The sequence below is a fragment of the Bos indicus x Bos taurus genome, chromosome 2 (assembly GCF_003369695.1).
Source record: "Bos indicus x Bos taurus breed Angus x Brahman F1 hybrid chromosome 2, Bos_hybrid_MaternalHap_v2.0, whole genome shotgun sequence".
Lineage (NCBI taxonomy): Eukaryota > Metazoa > Chordata > Mammalia > Artiodactyla > Bovidae > Bos > Bos indicus x Bos taurus.
Genome location: NC_040077.1, coordinates 28,183,559 through 28,202,410, shown reverse-complemented (window position 1 = coordinate 28,202,410; position 18,852 = coordinate 28,183,559). Strand labels below are relative to the sequence as shown.

At 41.8% G+C, this 18,852-nt stretch overlaps 1 protein-coding gene across 10 annotated transcripts in view; it reads left to right on the top strand.

Annotated features, from left to right (window-relative positions):
* The window catches only part of B3GALT1 (beta-1,3-galactosyltransferase 1), a 638,472-nt gene that overhangs the window by 581,346 nt on the left and 38,274 nt on the right, over positions 1-18,852 (top strand). For 6 of the 10 annotated variants that reach the window (XM_027558587.1, XM_027558572.1, XM_027558565.1 and 3 more), the window contains one exon: positions 4,171-4,301. The gene's annotated coding sequence lies outside the window, so the exon portion shown is untranslated. Of the gene's footprint in view, positions 1-4,170; positions 4,302-4,918; positions 4,974-18,852 lie in introns of all 10 variants that reach the window. The other 4 variants (XM_027558604.1, XM_027558595.1, XM_027558623.1 and 1 more) reach the window with 3 other exon arrangements.

Sequence of the window (18,852 nt, the reverse complement as noted above, 5' to 3'; positions counted from 1 at the left end):
TGGGATTAGAATGATACTCTGGGTAGAACAGAGGAGACCTAGCCTAGAGAAGTTATAGCCATCCAGAACCTAGCCATCCAAATATAGCCGTCATTCCCTCTATGTAGCATCATGTGCAATTAAGAACTTATCACATGGATTTGAGTACTGAAATGTGTACCTCAGTCTTTCTTAACGGAGGTTGAAGATTTGGGAATGGGAAGTGACAGAGCTCTGATTGTTTGCATTAGCCAGGTACTGTGTTGTAAATAGTTCACACACATACCTCCAATTTCAAAGTATCAATATGATGTCATTTACCACGCAATTGGGAAAAGCTGTGTGGAGCCCGCTCTGCCCAAGCCCAGGGGAGCCACCTCCAGGACAGTGGACATGTGCTGGCTAACCCCCTGGTTCCCGAGCTCCCTGTGAGCTGGTCTCAGGCTTCTGCTGTGACTACATCACAGTAAACCTCTCCCTCCCCTTCCTCCTTTTCCTCTTATCCCAAAACAGGTGTGGCTTCTGAGAACATGTTCTGATCAGCTTCCCACATGAGTGTCTCAAAGTCTGTTTCCCAAGGATTCTACCTGTGACAAGAGAAAAGGAAAATTAGGCTCATTATTGTTGAGAGTAGAGAACGAAAACCCTCTGTTCTTTCTTTTAAATTCATTAACAAAGTACATCAACTATTACCTCTTCTTGGTTTCCTCATGAATCACAGAATATATCTTGATAAGCTAATAAATGGGCAGCTCAGTGGTGCTTTCTCTTTTGCTCTGTGGGTCTTTTTTTAAGTCCTTGATTGCAGACAGACCTCATACAAACCAGGATCAAATTGTGACCAGATGCTGCCATTAGAAATTCACACTGTAAATTACTTTGCTGCCATAAAGAGGACTGTAGCAAAACTGGAGGAACTAAATCTCATGTCCAAATATTTTATTATCTTATTTGTACTATTCTGTCACTAAAATACTTCATAGCTAACTTTGATGTGGAGACAAAACAAAATGAATGGACTCTTTGGAATAAATGGCATTGGCAAAATTCCTTTTTGCCATGTGAATATAAAAGGAAGAAAAGATATTAATGAGGTGTAATAGAATAATGTACTAGAGTAACTATAATTTTTAGGCCTGGTAAAATTATAACTTAGATTAAAATGTGGGTGACAAATTTTGAGTCTAGGCTATTTTCCCAGAAAAACACAACAATTTATATAGTAATTTTCAATTATCTGCCCAAGGAGAAATAGTAATAATGGCAGTTATCCAAAAGAGTAGATAATGAACAAATACATTTCTATCAGACTTTGAAATATTGTTTTGTATTCTAAAAACATTTGAATGTGGATGCATTTTATATTCTGGAAAGTTGTGTTGACTCTAACTTATATACTGAAATTGTACTTTAGAAATCAGACTAAAGAAAGAAAGTGGCTTATATTTTTCATCTGACTTTGTGTAATGCATTTCTATTTTCTGTATTATTGCTGAGAATAGATGTCAACTCTTAGGATAATGTTAACTTTTTCTGAAAGCAGAGAAAATTTGTCTCTGTGTGTTTCCTAGCTTTTATTTTCCCAGAACTGATTTTAATTTAAAAGATACCCTCCTTTCCTGTCCTTGTTTGGCTAAAATTATTTTTAAAACATTTTCTGTTAAAAAAAAATTAGAAAGAGTTATATCTAAGTAAGACTTAAGGTTTAAATTGAAATATCTGACCCTAAAAAGTTGAATTGGCTGTATATACATTTTTCACATGTATTTTGGCCCTACCTTTATTAATTTGTGTTCATTAAATACTAATATATAAATAACCTGGTATAGGATCTGGCACATGTTAGCAGTCGGTAGCTGCTTGTTCCCTATATTTCTTGCTTCCTTCCTTTTCTTCACTCAATATTTTATATAAGATGCTTCATATTAATGCTCCATATACTTTAATAAATGTTTATATCTTATTGCACTATGTATAAAAAAAAAATCTGTAGAAGCAAGGATTTTTTTTAATGGGCTAGAATGAAATCTTCCAGGTCTTATTTTCCCTATGTTGACATTCAATATGTGTTTCCTAAAAGCTACCTCCATGGAACTAGATTTATCAATAATAAGCATATAATCTATTAAGAGCCCTAACATTTTAAAGGATAAAAATGAGGGCTGGTGCAGGCTGAAAATGGACCACATGGTCTCATGTCTTATTCATAGTCATGTGGAACGCTTCTAATCTAGAACTATACATTTTCACATAAGGCAGCAAGTTACTACACATTGCAGTGTTTTCATTGTTTGCTTTGAGACTCCTTTGCTTTGGTACCTGACTTGATAAGTATTTGATGTTTGAGCAGAGTTAGTTATCTGTTCTTTAAAGATCTGAATAGTATCTTCAATGGAACACTGAGAAGGCACTACTGGTACTGCTGCTGCTAAGTCACTTCAGTCGTGTCCGACTCTGTGTGACCCCACAGACGGCAGCCCACCAGGCTCCCCCGTCCCTGGGATTCTCCAGGCAAGAACACTGGAGTGGGGTGCCATTTCCTTCTCCAATGCATGAAAGTGAAAAGTGAAAGTGAAGTCGCTCAGTCGTGTCTGACCCTCAGTGACCCCATGGACTGCAGCCTTCCAGGCTCCTCCATCCATGGGATTCTCCAGGCAAGAGTACTGGAGTGGGGTGCCATTGCCTTCTCCGGAGAAGGCACTAGAGTAGTGCATTAAAAAGTAGCTAGGCTCAGTAGACCTACGTTCAAACACTTGGCTCCACTCCTACCCGGGTGTCATTACACAAGAAGCTGACTCTCCCTAAGTCCTGATTTTCCTTTTTGAAAAGGTGACAACATGAAACAGAGAGTTGGGGTGATGATTACAGATAATAAACGGAAGTAAATTAACATACAGTAGGCATTCAGTAAATACTGACATTAAATACAAATCGTAGCAAACATTTACTGAGTATGTACCTTATCTCAGTACCATCCTAAGCACTTTCTATGCACTGCTTCATTTAAACCTCAGTACAATTCTATGATTCAGGTACTGTTGTTATCACTGTTTTTACACATGGAACTTTGAGAGCTTATATCACAATAAGCAGCTAAGTCCATATTTAAACCCATCTCTTGCTCTTAACCATCACACAATACCACGTATCATATAAACAGTGGCTTTTAGCAGAAACTGGAACCAGTAGATGGATCCAATGGGACCCAGTGGTGCCTGTGCCCATAACTCTCTCCCACTCTTCACATCCGGCTACACTGAGGGACCACTGTATTTTAGTCACTTGACTTTACCCAGAAATCCTTCCATAATGTGAATGGTGAGGAGAGAAAATTGTACCTCTCATTATGAAGGTTTATAGAAATACAGATTGAGACCCAAGGGTCAGATACCCTAAAGGCAACTTCTGGTTGGCTCCTAGTCTGTTATGTAAAAAAGTCTGATCAGATTCAGCCAGTCTTAGAGTGGTCATGAGTCATAAATAAAAGGGAGAATACTCATACCTAGAAAGCCCAGCTCTGCCACTAATTAGCTGAATGTCATTGCACAGTGGCTTCAACCCTCTGGATCCTTCTTCATCATTGGAAATTAAAGATGTTGCCTTACATCTTAGATCTCATGGCTACTCAGGAGCTAATCCTAAGCTTCCTGTGGGCTTTGGCTTTAGCCTTCTTTGAACTGCACAAAGTTTTGTTTTGTTTAATTGAATTTTAAAATATAAATTCCAAAGGTTTCACATAAAACTCTGTGTTTCTGTCTTCCCTTGAGAACCTGAAGTCATGGCATTATTGAGCCTAGTTTTCCTTATGGCATCAATGGAAGATACCAGGCAGACCTGAGCCATGGCTGTGGCCTCAGATGGGATGTGTGTTCACCAGCTGAGCATGGCTCTACCTCTCCCTGATGTCTCAAACCCAGTCTGCTCCCTCACTTACCCTACTAGTCTGGTCTTGTAGGCATATAGGTTTGCAATCCAAAGACCAGCTCTGATGTTTATTTGATCATTTGTTTATTATTATTTTTTATTTGATCAACATCTATTCAGTGCTTACTTACTTGCCTTTCTATGTACTGTATTTATAGCCTAAATATAAAGTTTTCTTTTTATATGATAGCATTCTGCCTTCATTCCCCTGAGCCTGATTAATTTCCAGTGTTCCTAAAGTGTTCTTTCTTCTTCTTATCCACCTAGGTGACTTCAGTTTGCTAAGCAGCAGCTTCTCCTGGCATGAGCCACTGCAGATCTTCTCATCAGACGGGCTGAGACTATCCTGTGTGCCCTGCACTTGGAGTAAGGAGAACACAGCAAGGTTGGTCCAACAGGTAGGAGGATACACTGCTCAGTTAGGTAGCCCATCACTGTGGAAAAATAATAGCAATTCTGTACAATCAGAAATCAACATCTAAGAACTAATGGGTACAGAAAAAATTTCATTTTTTTATTAATGTTTACCTATTATGGTTTGTAAAATAACCTTGCCATAAATATCTGCAGGAGGAAAAAATTGATAGCTCAAAAAAGTATCCTTTTTTAAAAGTTCATATTCACAAGTGTCTATGAAACCTTTGACTGATTTTAGTGATGGCCTCTTTTAAGATGAAATTGTAGGGAACTATAAAGAGATGCCTTAGGTGACCTGAGACAATGCCTATTTAAAAATCCATTTCTCCAAGGTCATAGCTAACTGATTCTTAAATTTTCTTTGCTGAGGTAACCTTGTCCCACAGGCAATTGTACTTCAATTATTTCTCATTTCGCTTGACAATAATAGAATTTCATATAGAAAATGATGGTATAGTTATAAAAAGTGTCTAAAATAGGTAATCATAACAATGTTTTTATTTAAAAGATAAAAAGCAAAGATAAATGCTCAGAATATTTCTTTATACACTAACTTTTTGTGGTAAATAACATGCTAAGTTTATAAAAATGATTGCAGCCTTCCTGGAGTATGACTCAGAAAAAGAAGGACCACAGCACCACACTGGCAAGAGGTAACTTGAACCATAATTTTACCTTTCCCACCATCACCTCTATGATGTGGGCCGGTAACTTAATCTCTCTAAACAAACTGTTTCCTGGCACCTGAAGTGAAGAGTTATTTCGAAATGCCTTTTAAATACTGATTGAGTTTGACAGCGAAGCACAACTGTGAGCGGAGGGCAAGGTGACAGCTCTGAACTAATTCTCTACGAGATAATTTGCCGAAAGTAAATTCAACACAGTGCACATTCACCACATTCCTTTCTTCTTTTCAGTATTTACAAAGTTTACAGCAGTGTGTACTGAATGTGCTGGTTTTCGCCACTTTTGAAGATTCCTGTAAGGATTTAGCTGAGAGTTTTCCAATCGCTAACAGCATTTGAAAGAACACCCCGTTTGTCTTTGTCTTGGCCCCCACCATTGTACAGAGGGAGTATCCCGTGATAAGGGGCGATGGAGAGGTGATAGTCCACAGCCACAAAGGATGGCAACAGAGACGTGACGGTATCACAAGGATTCTCCTAGTTGAAGACAAATGTTAGATTCAGTATTTAAATATATTAGGTTGATTAACTGTTTTTGAAACTGTTTCATGGAATTAGCCTGTTGACATGGTCCTTCCCCTTAGGGATGTAGGGATGTATGATGTATTTATTCATTCATTTACTCATCTGTGCCAGTCTTAGTTATGGCATTGTGACATCTTTAGTTGCAGCATTCAAACTCTTTTTTGTGGCATGTGGGATCTAGTTTCCTGACCAGGGATCAAACCCAGGCCCTCTGCATTGGGAGCACGGAGTCCACCACTGGGCCGCCAGGGAAGTCCCCCTCTTAGAGATCTTATAGTTCAATGGAGGTAAAACATCTAAAACTAAAACAGAAAGTAAATAAATAATACAGTTACAAATTGGGGAAGCATTATGGACAACAAAAGGGATGCTAAGGCAGTGGAGAGTGAGAAACTGCTTCATGGAGTAGTCACAGAGGGTGTAAGTCAAGAGAGCGGTTCCCCTCCCTCTCCAGGCACACGATAGGACTGCATCGCCTTAGTCTGCCCGCGGTTCCGTGGACCATGGGATCTGGTCTGGATCATCAGTTGTGCACAGAAATATGTGTCACTTCCATATCGGAGCATCTAAGTGTTGCTTCTGTAGACCCCTTTCCCTGAGGCAGTCTAATAAGTGTTGTGTTCCAAGATGTGGTTGCTCCCTTAGCCTGGATCTTGTGTGACTTCAAGGAACAGAGGTCCTTCAACCAACTCACACTGGCCGTGTAGCATGTAGCGTGAGGAAACAACTGACTGTATTGTCTTAAGCCACTGAGATGTGGAAGCCGTTTGTTAGCACAGCTTAAGGAAAACAATCCTGCCTATTACAAATGGCATCTCTGAAGAGCCAGAGGGATGATTTACAGATGCTTTAAGACAGAAGGCCTTGAACTTGGCTGGTTCACAGAATTGAATGAAAGCCAGTATGGCTGGATTAGAGTAAATAGGAAAAAATAGCAAATAATCTTTAGTTTCTACTCTCTCAACTCTTGCCTGTTCTGGTTCTAAGGCTGTTCTTGTATTTATATCCCTGGCAAGGCTTTAAGATAGATCAAGTAGCTTGAGTCTAAATGCTTTTGATTTGCTTACACAAATCAAACTCTCATACTTTATCTCTCACTTCTGGATTATGATCATTTTTATCAAGAACTTGGCATGTGGGTGATTGATATGATAGTACAGTCCTAATGCAGTCCCTGAAGCTGAGGGCCTCTACCCTTTCAGTCAGTGCTGAGATGCACTTGGGTGTGTAGGCCATTCAAAACTGAGCTGTAACTTGGGATGGGCAGCCCACAGCACTCTGCATTTGAATAATGTGTAATATCGTACAGTTTTTAAGGTCTCAGTTTTCATATCCATTTCTAATATTCCAGCAACAGAATCTAGGGAAAAGCCCACATTTTCAGGTGCCTCGTCATAGCCCATTTAATGTATATGTAGGAGAGATTGTCTTTTGCACTGAAGAGCTTGTTTGAAACCAAAACGAGAACTCCTTAGCAAAAAGCAAATTGCATGAGATGCAGTTTATCTTCCTTGGAAGAAAAGACGAGCTGAGTCAACCCTCCTGGGGTTTGACAACTAAGGTATTTCTTTATCCTTGACACTGCTCAGATAGAGCCACTGACATTATAACTGCCTTTATTGAAGTTTGGTCGATTTAGAGGAAGTACATCCATCTTATATTACAGTCATTCTTATACAGTCCTTACAGTCTTAAGGATTTTTTATTGAGGTGAATGAAATCCTGCTTAAGAAAAAATCAGAGGAGGGAAGGGAAATGGATCTAGAATAAAAACAGGGTCCTTAATATAGTCCAATCTCAGTGCCGATTGCTTTCATATATAGTATTACTATCCCCATACCGTGGAGGAAGTAACCTAGAAAGGTTGTGATCACCCAGCCAGTGACTGGCAGACCAAAGAAGGGACAGTCTTCTCCCTCCCAAGGCCCTTCTATTTATCTCTGCCACTAGAGAGGAAAAGTCTAGAATGCAAAAGTCTCCCTATACCATCACCATGGTTAAATATAAAATGGCCATGTCCTGCATTTCTGTAATCTCCAGAGTTGTCCTCTAAAAGATAAATACAGATCACTCTCAACTTATTACATATCTGGAAGAGCCTTGGTTTATTTCTTATGTTTACATATCTAAACAGAGCTGGTTGTAATAAGCTGTGCTCCGCTAATTGTACATCTTCCCTTTGTTTCACCTTATCCTGTATAATTAGTGCCGTCTTGAAAATAGAAGTTTTCCATGACATTAAAATTCTTACACAGCACACCCTCTAATTATTTCATATCTTCACATTAGGGACTAAGATACTTGTGGTGGAGGGGGTAATTCTGTTTCTTATTTAATTAGTTATAGAGGAGTTCAGGAAAAAGAGATTATTAAAATAATTTCTACTTGACTCTGAGATTTTTTCTCATTGCCTACTCCCTCCTGACTTCAAACCTCATCATTTTTGGTACCAGAGTCAGTTATGCCTGTTAGGATCTCCTTCTATTAAAAAGTTACCTCTTCTTCAAGATCTACCCAAAATCCCCTTCTTTGCAGGTCTTTCCAGATATCCATCATTAAAATTAAGCTTCGTCTTCCATACTCTAGGATACTAATCCTATAGAATCTCTCTGTTTTGTATTATAGGGATAGAAATAGGGCAGAGATGGCTGGTAACTTACTCACATATATTTCCTCTCTTTTTCTTGGGCATATAACTCAGCAGTATGTCCTTGCCTACCTTAGAGTTGGGTGTGATCAGATGATGAATTTCTCACAATGGAAAACAAATGAAGTGACATGTTTCCTTTTGGGGCCAGAATTTTTAGGAGGTAGGTTGCTCCATGCCTGCCCTCCCCTGTTTACATCTGCATGAGAAAAGTCTGATGCCCTCAAGGATGGAGCGAGTAAGAGCTCCTAGATCACTAGGTAGAAAGCTGGCCAAACAGAAATAGCGTCACTAGGTTGAACAAGAAATAACCACCTATTGTGTTAAGGCTGGAAATTTAGAGTTTGTTATAGCAGCTGGTGTGGACATACCTAATACAGTGTGTGCACGTTTGTGCATATCTTTGTGACTCCCTCTATTTCAGAAGCCCCCAAATGATGGGAACAACAACAACCAAAAAATCACCCCTTACTGGGAGTCTTATTTGGAAATGAAGCAGATGGTCATCAAAATGAAGAATGGAGGGTCTCTAAATCATATCTAGTATTGGGAATGCCATTTTCTCATTGGCAAGCAACCGACTAGAATTTTGAAAATAATCTCATAGGCAACTAACTTAGGGTAGAGAATGAAAGGGATACCCAGTTAGTTTCCATATTAAAATGTGTCCTAGTTCATTACTCATTCAAAAATTCATCATTCTTTCAATCAGCAAGTAGATATTGGACATATTCTACATGCCAGGCAGTCCGATAACAGTACTGATCAATCACAGATCTAGTCCCAGCTCACTCCAAATATATACTCCACCTATCCAGCAAGTCATCAGACTACCAAAGGTACATTCAGCTTCTCACCCAGGTTTTCAGGTTCTTCATCTATAAAAGTAAAGAATAATATTATCTACTTCACAATTGTGTTGTATTTTTAATGAGATAATGATCTAAATATAATGATTATAAAATTTTTAGCACTGTGCTTCACACTTGGAACTTGATCAGCACTCAGTAAATCCTAGCTATTATTATTCTTATTAATTTAAATTAATTTCATAAGATTGTACAACAACAACAAAAAATCTGCCTGAAAGAGACTACGTGGAATATAATTTCCCCTTTGTAGTGACTTCTGATATGAGAGTTGAGGGATTGGGAATAATGTCCCACATTAAAACAAACAAACAAACAGTATATGCAAAGGACCAGTGATATGAGGAAGCATTTTTTGGGAACTGAGAAAGTAAGAATAGAGGAGTAGAGAGATCAAGGAGGAAAATGCGGCAGGATGAGACCATGCAGAGCCTTGGGACCGCCATGTAGCCATGCTAAGAATTTGGCCTTCTTCCTAGTGCAAGAGAAAGTCACTGAATGGTCTCAAACACGTAGTGGCAACGAATATGATCATCTTTGTTTTTTTTTTAGAAAAATCACTATGGCTGGAATGCATAGGCAAACCACTTAAAAAGTTACCATAGGAGAGTCAAGATAAGAAATACCTGTAAGTTTGGATATGGTGGTGGTAGTGGAGATGGAGAGAAGTCATAAAATATGAGAAATGTCTGAAGTGACATTGGCAGGACACGGTGATGATTAAATACAGAAATGAAAGGAAGAGAGCTGTTAACAATGGCTCCTGTTGTTTTGGGTATCTACAAGCACATTTCATAGAAATAGGGAACCCTAAAAGAGAATGAGCCTTGCTAGGGTATGAATTTACCTTTGTCCATGCTGCATTCAGGTGCTGCCCAGATAGCCAAGAAAATAGGTCAAATACACAGTTGGATGGAGAAGGCAATGGCACCCCACTCCAGTGTTCTTGCCTGGAAAATCCCATGGATGGGAGAGCCTGGTAGGCTGCCATCTATGGGATCGCACAGAGTCGGACACGACTGAGTGACTTCACTTTTCACTTTCATGCATTGGAGAAGGAAATGGCAATCCACTCCAGTGTTCTTGCCTGGAGAATTCCAGGGACGGGGGAGCCTGGTGGGCTGCCATCTATGGGGTTGCACAGAGTCGGACACGACTGAAGTGACTTAGCAGCAGTAGCAGCAACACAGTTGGGTATATTGGTCTGGAGCTCCATGGATACATCTGAGCTAGAGTGTGAATATAAAAGTTATTGGAATAAATATAGATAGCAACTGAGACCACGCTGAAGCTCCAATACTTTGGCCACCTGATGCCAAGAGCTGACTCATTTGAAAAGACCCTGATGAGGGGAGGGATTGGGGGCAGGAGGAGGAGGGGATAACAGAGGATGAGATGTTTGGATGGCATCACCAACTCAATGGACATGGGTTTGGGTGGACTCTGGGAGTTGGTGATGGACAGGGAGGCCTGGTGTGCTGTGGTTCATGGGGTCACAAAGAGTCAGACATGACTGAGTGACTGAACTGAACTGAACTGAGACCAAGGAGTAGAGAACTTGCTTAAAGAATGGGCAAAACTTAAACTGAGAATAAAAGAGGGCCTGGGACCTAGCCTGAAGGAACTAGTTATCAGATTAAGCAGAGATGTGTGTGTATTAGAAAAGCATTATTAGGTATTGGCTTAAGTGATTGTGGAAGCTTTCTAAGTCCAAAAATCTGATAGAGGAGGCCAGCAGGATAGAAACTCAAGAAAGATTTGCAGTTTGAGTCTGAAAAATCAGGAAAACCAGGATCAGTCAACAGTGCAGATGAAGTCCAAAAGCAGCGCTGGAGAATTCCCTCTGGCTTCAGGAAGATCAGCCTTTTATTCTGTTCAGGACTTCCATCAAATTGAATGAACCTCTCCCCCACCCCCACCTACCAACACCCCTGTTATGGCCAACATTCTGTTTTACTCAAAGTCCACTGATTTAAATGTAAATCACATCCAAATGCCCTCATGGGAACATCCAGAATAATGTTTCACCAAGTATCTGGCACCACAGTCCAGCCAAGTTGAACCATAAAATTAATCATCATAGGGATATACAAAGACAAGCAGAAATAGTGATTGATTTCCAGGCTTTATACTAGTTGCTGGGAATACAATCTACATCATGGTTTAGAGTCTGAGCCCAGGGGCCAGACAGCTGAGTTTGAAACCTAACTTTGCCTTTTACTTACCCTGAGACCTTAGGCAAATCACTCAATGCCTGATCTTTAAAATGGGCACAGAATAACCCACCTGTGTTGATTGTAAAAACTAGATCAGGTAATAAACATAAAGGCATTAAAAAACTGATTGAACATGGTGAGAGCTAGATAAACATTTGCTCTTATGTTTAAGGCAGACCTGGTCTTTTCCCCACAAAGTGACAGAAAGCATCATGAGCAGACAACAGTGTCAAGGAAGGCGATAGAAATACATGACCTCATCTTAGATGAGGGCCTGATCTACAGCGGGAAGAGGCAGCAGGCCCCCTGCAGTGCTTTGGGAAATCTGGAACTTAACCATCCTTTCTCCTCCCTGTGAAGATACCAGGCATTTGAATGGCATGTGAACTTGTGAAATAAGCATCCCCTTCACTCTTTGGACCATCCCCATGGAAAAGAAATGCAAAAAATGTTGACCATCCCCATGGAAAAGAAATGCAAAAAAGCAAAATGGCTGTCTGAAGAAGCCTTACAAATAGCTGTGAAAAAAAGAGAAGCAAAAAGCAAAGTAGAAAAAGAAAGATATAAGCATCTGAATGCAGAGTTCCAAAGTATAGCAAGGAGAGATAAGAAAGCCTTCCTCAGCGATGAATGCAAAGATATAGAGGAAAACTACAGAATGGGAAACACTAGAGATCTCTTCAAGAAAATTAGAGATACCAAGGGAACATTTTATGCAAAGATGGGCTTAATAAAGGACAGAAATGGTATGGACCTAACAGAAGTAGAAGATATTAAGAAGAGGTGGCAAGAATACACAGAAGAACTATACAAAAAAGATCTTCACGACCCAGATAATCACAGTGGTGTGATCACTGACCTAGAGCCAGACATCCTGGAATGTGAAGTCAAGTGGGCCTTAGAAAGCATCACTATGAACAGAGCTAGTGGAGGTGATGGAATTCCAGTTGAGCTATTTCAAATCCTGAAAGATGATGCTGTGAAAGTGCTGCACTCAATATGCCAGCAAATTTGGAAAACTCAGCAGTGGCCACAGGACTGGAAAAGGTCAGTTTTCATCCCAATCCCAAAGAAAGGCAATTCCAAAGAATGCTCAAACTACTGCACAATTGCAGTCATCTCACACGCTAGTAAAGTAATGCTCAAAATTCTCTAAGCCAGGCTTCAGCAATACGTGAACCATGAACTTCCAGAGGTTCAAGCTGGTTTTAGGAAAGGCAGAGGAACCAGAGATCAAATTGCCAACATCCAATGGGTCATCGAAAAAGCAAGAGAGTTCCAGAAAAATATCTATTTCTGCTTTCTTGACTATGCCAAAGCCTTTGACTGTGTGGATCACTATAAACTGTGGAAAATTCTGAAAGAGATGGGAATACCAGACCACCTGACCTGCCTCTTGAGAAACATATATGCAGGTCAGGAAGCAGTAGTTAGAACTGGACATGGAACAACAGACTGGTTCCAAACAGGAAAAGGAGTATGTCAAGGCTGTATATTGTCATCCTGCTTATTTAACTTATATGTAGAGCACATCATGAGAAACGCTGTGCTGGAAGAAGCACAAGCTGGAATCAAAATTGCTGGGAGAAATATCAATAACCTCAGATATGCAGATGACACCACCCTTATGGCAGAAAGTGAAGAGGAATTAAAAAGCCTCTTGATGAAAGTGAAAGTGGAGAGTGAAAAAGTGGGCTTAAAGCTCAACATTCAGAAAACGAAGATCATGGCATCCGGTCCCATCACTTCATGGGAAATAGATGGGGAAACAGTGGAAACAGTGTCAGACTTTTTTTGGGCTCCAAAATCACTGCAGGTGGTGATTGCAGCCATGAAATTAAAAGACACTTAGTCCTTGGAAGGAAAGTTATGACCAACCTAGATAGCATATTCAAAAGCAGAGACATTACTTTGCCAACAAAGGTCCGTATCGTCAAGGCTATGGTTTTTCCAGTGGTCATGTATGGATGTGAGAGTTGGACTGTGAAGAAGGCTGAGTGCCGAAGAATTGATGCTTTTGAACTGTGGTGTTGGAGAAGACTCTTGAGAGTCCCTTGGACTGCAAAGAGATCCAACCAGTCCATTCTGAAGGAGATCAGTCCTGGGTGTTCTTTGGAAGGAATGATGCTGAAGCTGAAACTCCAGTACTTTGGCCACCTCATGTGAAGAGTTGACTCATTGGAAAAGCCTCTGATGCTGGGAGGGATTGGGGGCAGGAGGAGAAGGGGACGACAGAGGATGAGATGGCTGGATGGCATCACCGACTCAATGGACATGAGTTTGAGTGAACTCCAGGAGTTGGTGATGGACAGGGAGGCCTGGCATGCTGCGATTCATGGGGTTACAAAGAGTCGGACAGGACTGAGGGACTGAACTGAACTGAACTAACTCACTCTTTTCAAATAAGACCCTAAAGAACTTCCTGTTGAAATGTAAATGTTACCAAAAGCACTGTCAGTATCAGCCCCCATTAGCTTAAGGTAGATTCCTTCTCAGATAAACTACTCAGGTTCTAATGGGAGGTTGTCTTCATTTGATTGAGGCAGGACTGAGGAGGCCCCTGGAAGCTAGGAAGGAGTTGGGAAAATTAAAGATGGCAAATGGGAAGGCCAGGGGAGGGAAGGATCAAGGGGGAGGAGAAAGGACAGCAGGGCCCTTCTTGTTACTCACACCTGGGGTTCCCCTGGTGTTCACTCTCCTCGAGACCTTGTGCCTACTCATGCCTGGGACCCTTAAAATATTGTCCCAAATCCTTCATCTCCTTGCTTTAAATAAGTATTAATTTTTTAAATAATTAATTGTTTTTGGCTGTTCTGGGTCTTCGTTGCTACGCAGGCTTTCCTCTGTTTCAGCAAGTGCAGGTTACTCTCTGGTTGCGGTGCACAGGCTTCTCACTGCAGTGGCTTCTCTTATTGCAGAGCAAGGGCTCTAGGGCGCATGGGCTTCGGGAGTTGTGGCTCCCGGGCTCTAGAGCACAGGCTCAGTAGTTGTGGCTCACAGGCTTAGTCTGTCCACATCATGTAGGATCTTCCCAGATCAGGGATCGAACCTGTATCTCCTGCATTGGCAGGCAGATTCTTTACCACTGAGCCACCAGGGAAGCTCATAAATAAGTATTAATTTTAAGGTTTGTGTTCTATTTTTTGTCTCTTCTATGAGTCAAAGTAGTTTTCTAGAGACAGGCTGCCAGTAGAAGACAAATCTCTTGCTAATTCTATGTCATCATATTCAGAGTACACCATAATAATTTTTCCCTTGGGACATCCTTTTCATTTCTGCTTCTGAATGACAGTCTACCCCTTTTCTTTGCCTGACTCAGGGCAGTAGTTCAGGAAGTACAGTGCCCTTGACCTATATCAACTGGAGAAATGCTGACTGTGCATTTGCTCCTCTGTCTTTGCCCTGGGCTTGTGCAGAGGGTCTGTGCAGTAGCACTTGGATCCACTCTCTAACCTCTGTAGACATTGCTAAGTTGTTTGATGTATTATCCAGCTTGTAATTTAGTATCCAGGGCTTCCTTAGTGGCTTATCAGTAAAGAATCTGCCTGCCAATGCAGTAGATTCAGTCCAGTCCATGGGTCAGGAAGGATCCACTGGAGAAGGAAACGATAACCCACTCCAATGTTCTTGCCTGGAAAATCCCATGGACAGAGGTACCTGGTAGGCTACCGTCCATGGGGTTGCAAAGAGTTGGACATGACTGAGCAACTAAACAACAATTCAGTGTTCACTGTGAGGTTGGCGTTTGTTTTATTTTTCTTTTTAAATGAAATACTGATAAAGATCTTGGACCGTGACTAACTCAGAGCTAAACTCGAGTGTTTATTACCCGATGATTCCTTCTCTTTCAGTCCTGCAAGCTAAGGCATTAATTTAGGCGCTTCTTTTTACTTAAAGATGGGGGCCCTGCAATTTCCCTCAAGATGGGCTTTTTTGAACATTCTTAATCTGGGCAGAGTTGCAGGTCCATCTGCATCTGGTTCCATGTCTCAGTTACGTGCCTTGTGTAGAATGGCCTTGGGCACACAGCTGGGAATGGGTTGTCCCTCAACTCCCAGGCCCATACTCTCTCCACTCTACCACTCCGCCCTCCAGGGCTCACGGCACACTCTGCTTATGCCTGAAAACCAGTAAGGTTTCCCCTCAGGCCTCTCAAGCCCCAGGAAGAGGAACTGATAGCAAGGGCAGGAGCCAGTGTCCTTTGGCTTCTGATGGATGTCTTCCAGAACAACTCCGCAGGCAGCTGAGCCAGAGGTGAAGGAGAGGAGACCCAGGAGACACTGGGTACCTACACTTCAGCTGAGTGGCTGTCACCTCTCTCTGCCCCTATGGAGGTCTCTGAGTCCCAAACCCTCACAGAACCTTAAGGAAACGGATTAGGAGATGCCCTGTCAGGAGTGAGGTAAAGGTGAGGAATGAGGTGCTGGTCTGGTACTAAATGAGCCCAGAGAAAGGATGAAGTTCAGGGATAGGGTGAGAGTCAGGGATGCCAGTAGTGCACAGGAATATTGGGCAGTAAAGCACACAGTTTTGTACCGTGGTCTACCAAGTGTCCTCCCCACCATAACCATCACACTTCACCTTCAGAGGCACAACCCCAGGCCCCAGGGACACCAATGTGATAAACTGCACAGAGGCCAAGGCTCAGACACCAGCGCGGTGTGTACACCTTCCCCAGGCCCGGTGCCTCACAGGTGTTCTCATTCATTGCTCAAGATGGCCCTGCAGGTAGGTGTTTGCTCATTCACCTGCCAGAGTGAGGTACGTGGACTAGCACAGATGAGTCTTTGAGGAAGCAGGAACTGAGATGGTTCATTTAGTCACAATGCAGTGCTTCCACTCCTAAAGGCTGACACAGAGTCTGTGGAGAATCTGACAAGCTCCTCAGCCACTGTGCTCCTGGACCAGGCCCTCTCAGTGCCCCCTGACCTGCTAGCTGGATTGGCCTAGAAGATACTTCAGTGAGAGTGAAGAACAACAGGAAGCAGGCAATGCCTACCCACCCACCCATACACAGAGCGGGGCTAAGGAGCAGGGAGCCAGGCTTGTGCGGTGCAAATAACACTCGCCCTGCCCTCTCTCTGGCCACAGACCTGACCCTTCCTCTTCTCTGCAGGGCTGCTGTGCAGGAGTTGGCTTTGCTGATGCTGTGTTTGTTGATGGCTCTGGATGCGCTGTAACCAGAGTCCTTCTCAAGCTGTGCCTTAGCCACTGAACACACTGGAATGGAAATCAGGAAATTACACAATTCCTAGGTTAAAAAATAAGGGAGAAAAAAGAAGTCCCCAAGGGTGGAAGTTGGCTTAGGACTGGCCACATCACAAAGTTGCCCCATCCTGAGACTTTGTGACAGGTATTCCTGGTGGATTTCACTGAGCCCTGGAGACACAGCACAAAGGGATCCCTGAGGACAGAAAAGACTTCTCCAGGCAGCAAAGGTGTCACAGCCCAGAGTGGATGCTCCTTCCCCTGCCTCCTAGGGTAGCTTACTCTTAACTCTCTGCTACATTTATGATGAAGAACTTCTTTCCTAGTCACCTCAATATTGATTTGCTGTGTGCAAGGCCCCCTACTTTCTCACAGCCTCTGACATGTCCAGCATATCTCTGGCTCCCTGGCACCCAGCCCAGAGCCAAAAAGTACTCCTCTATAGATGTTAGACAAATAAATTAGCATAAACCATTTACTTCCAGGATTTGAAAAAGACCCTATAACATGAAATGGTCAACAAATCCTCCTTCACCAATACAAGCTACCTGAGATCCAACAAATGGCTTTTCATGTCTTTCCTAATAGCACAAAATATCCATTGGACCCTAGTGAAATAAGTCTAGCACAAGACGAACTGCCTTATAAATTAATGAACACCACCCTGTAAACCAGGTGGTCTACAGGCATTGGCAATGGCCAGAAATATGATAGGCAGTCGTCATATAGTTGATGTGAAAGCCACCACAGTGGTTCCTGATATACTTCCTATCACAGTCCACATAGGAGATGAACCTCTCATGCATCACATACTCCCAACAAGGTAGTCCAGCCACACCTCTTTCTTCATTTGAAAAAAAAAACACTTTCTATTTTGTATTGGGGTGTAGCTGACTAACAATGTTGTTATGATTTTAGGTGAACTGAAAAGGGACTCAGCTATACATATACACATATCCATTCTCCCTTAGACTCCACTCCCATCCAGACCCACACCCCTTGCAGGAAAGTAAATCAGACGGCAAGGCAGTGAAATCAATATTTTTGTAAGAATGCATTTGAATCTGCTCTAATTTGAAAAGTGGAACCCCGGTAATGGGCAGCCTTCATTGAGTGCTTACTGCATGCTAAATCCTGTGCCATGAGCTTTGCATACATGATCTTAATTGAGCTAGGAACAACCCTGCACAGTGGGTTCTATAGCATCTTCATCTTGCAGATTACAAAATGAACTGATGGAGGTTATACAGTGTTTCTAAGACTAATACATGGCTAGGACTGAAATCCAAGTCTTTACATTTACACTTGCCTGTCCAAAATCATCATCCCCAAATTTCAGCACCTGGTGACTATTATTATAAATTTCCTGTGACATCCCTCACAAATGACTGCCACAATCTGTATATGATGACATGAAGAACCTTTTTTACCAAAAATAGAGTGCTGCTTCTATCAAAACTGGATTTTGCTCCCTGGGTTGAACTCAATTCAATTATTGGAGTCAGTTTGTATCTTAAAAATCAGCAAGATAATAACCATCTTTTATTGAGTCTCTTTTATTTTGTTCAGTTCAGTTCATTCATTCATTCATGTCAGACTCTTCGTGACCCCATGGACTGCAGCACACCAGGCTTCCCTGTCCATCACCAACTCCTGGAGCTTACTGAAACTCATATCCATAGAGTTGGTGATGCCATCCAACCATCTCATCCTCTGTCGTCCCCTTTTCCTCCTGCCTCTATCTTTCTCAGTATCAGGGTCTTTTCCAATGACTCAATTCTTCATATTAGGTGGCCAAAGTATTGGACTTTCAGCTTCAGCATCAGTCCCTCCTATGAATATTCAGGACTAACTTCCTTAAGGATGGACTGGTTGGATCTCCTTGCAGTCCAAGGGACTCTCAAAAGTCTTCTCCAACACCACAGTTCAAAAGCATCAATTCTTTGGCACTCAGCTTTCTTCACAATCCAACTCTCACATGCATACATGACTACTGGAAAAACCATAGCTTTGATTAGATGGACCTTGGTCAGCAAAGTAATGTCTCTGCTTTTTAATATATTGTCTAGATTTGTCATAACTTTTCTTCCAAGGAGCAAGCGTCTTTTAATTTCATGGCTGCAGTCACCATCTGCAATGATTTTGGAGCCCCCCAAAAATAAAGTTTCTCACTGTTCCCATTGTTTCCCCATCTATTTGCCATGAAGTGATGGGAGCAGATGCCATGATCTTTGTCTTCTCAATATTGAGTTTTAAGTCAACTTTTTCACTCTCCTCTTTCACTTTCATCAAGAGGCTCTTAAGTTCCTCTTTGCTTTCTGCCATAAGGGTGGTATCATCTGCATATCAGAGGTTATTGATATTTCTCCTGGCAATCTTGA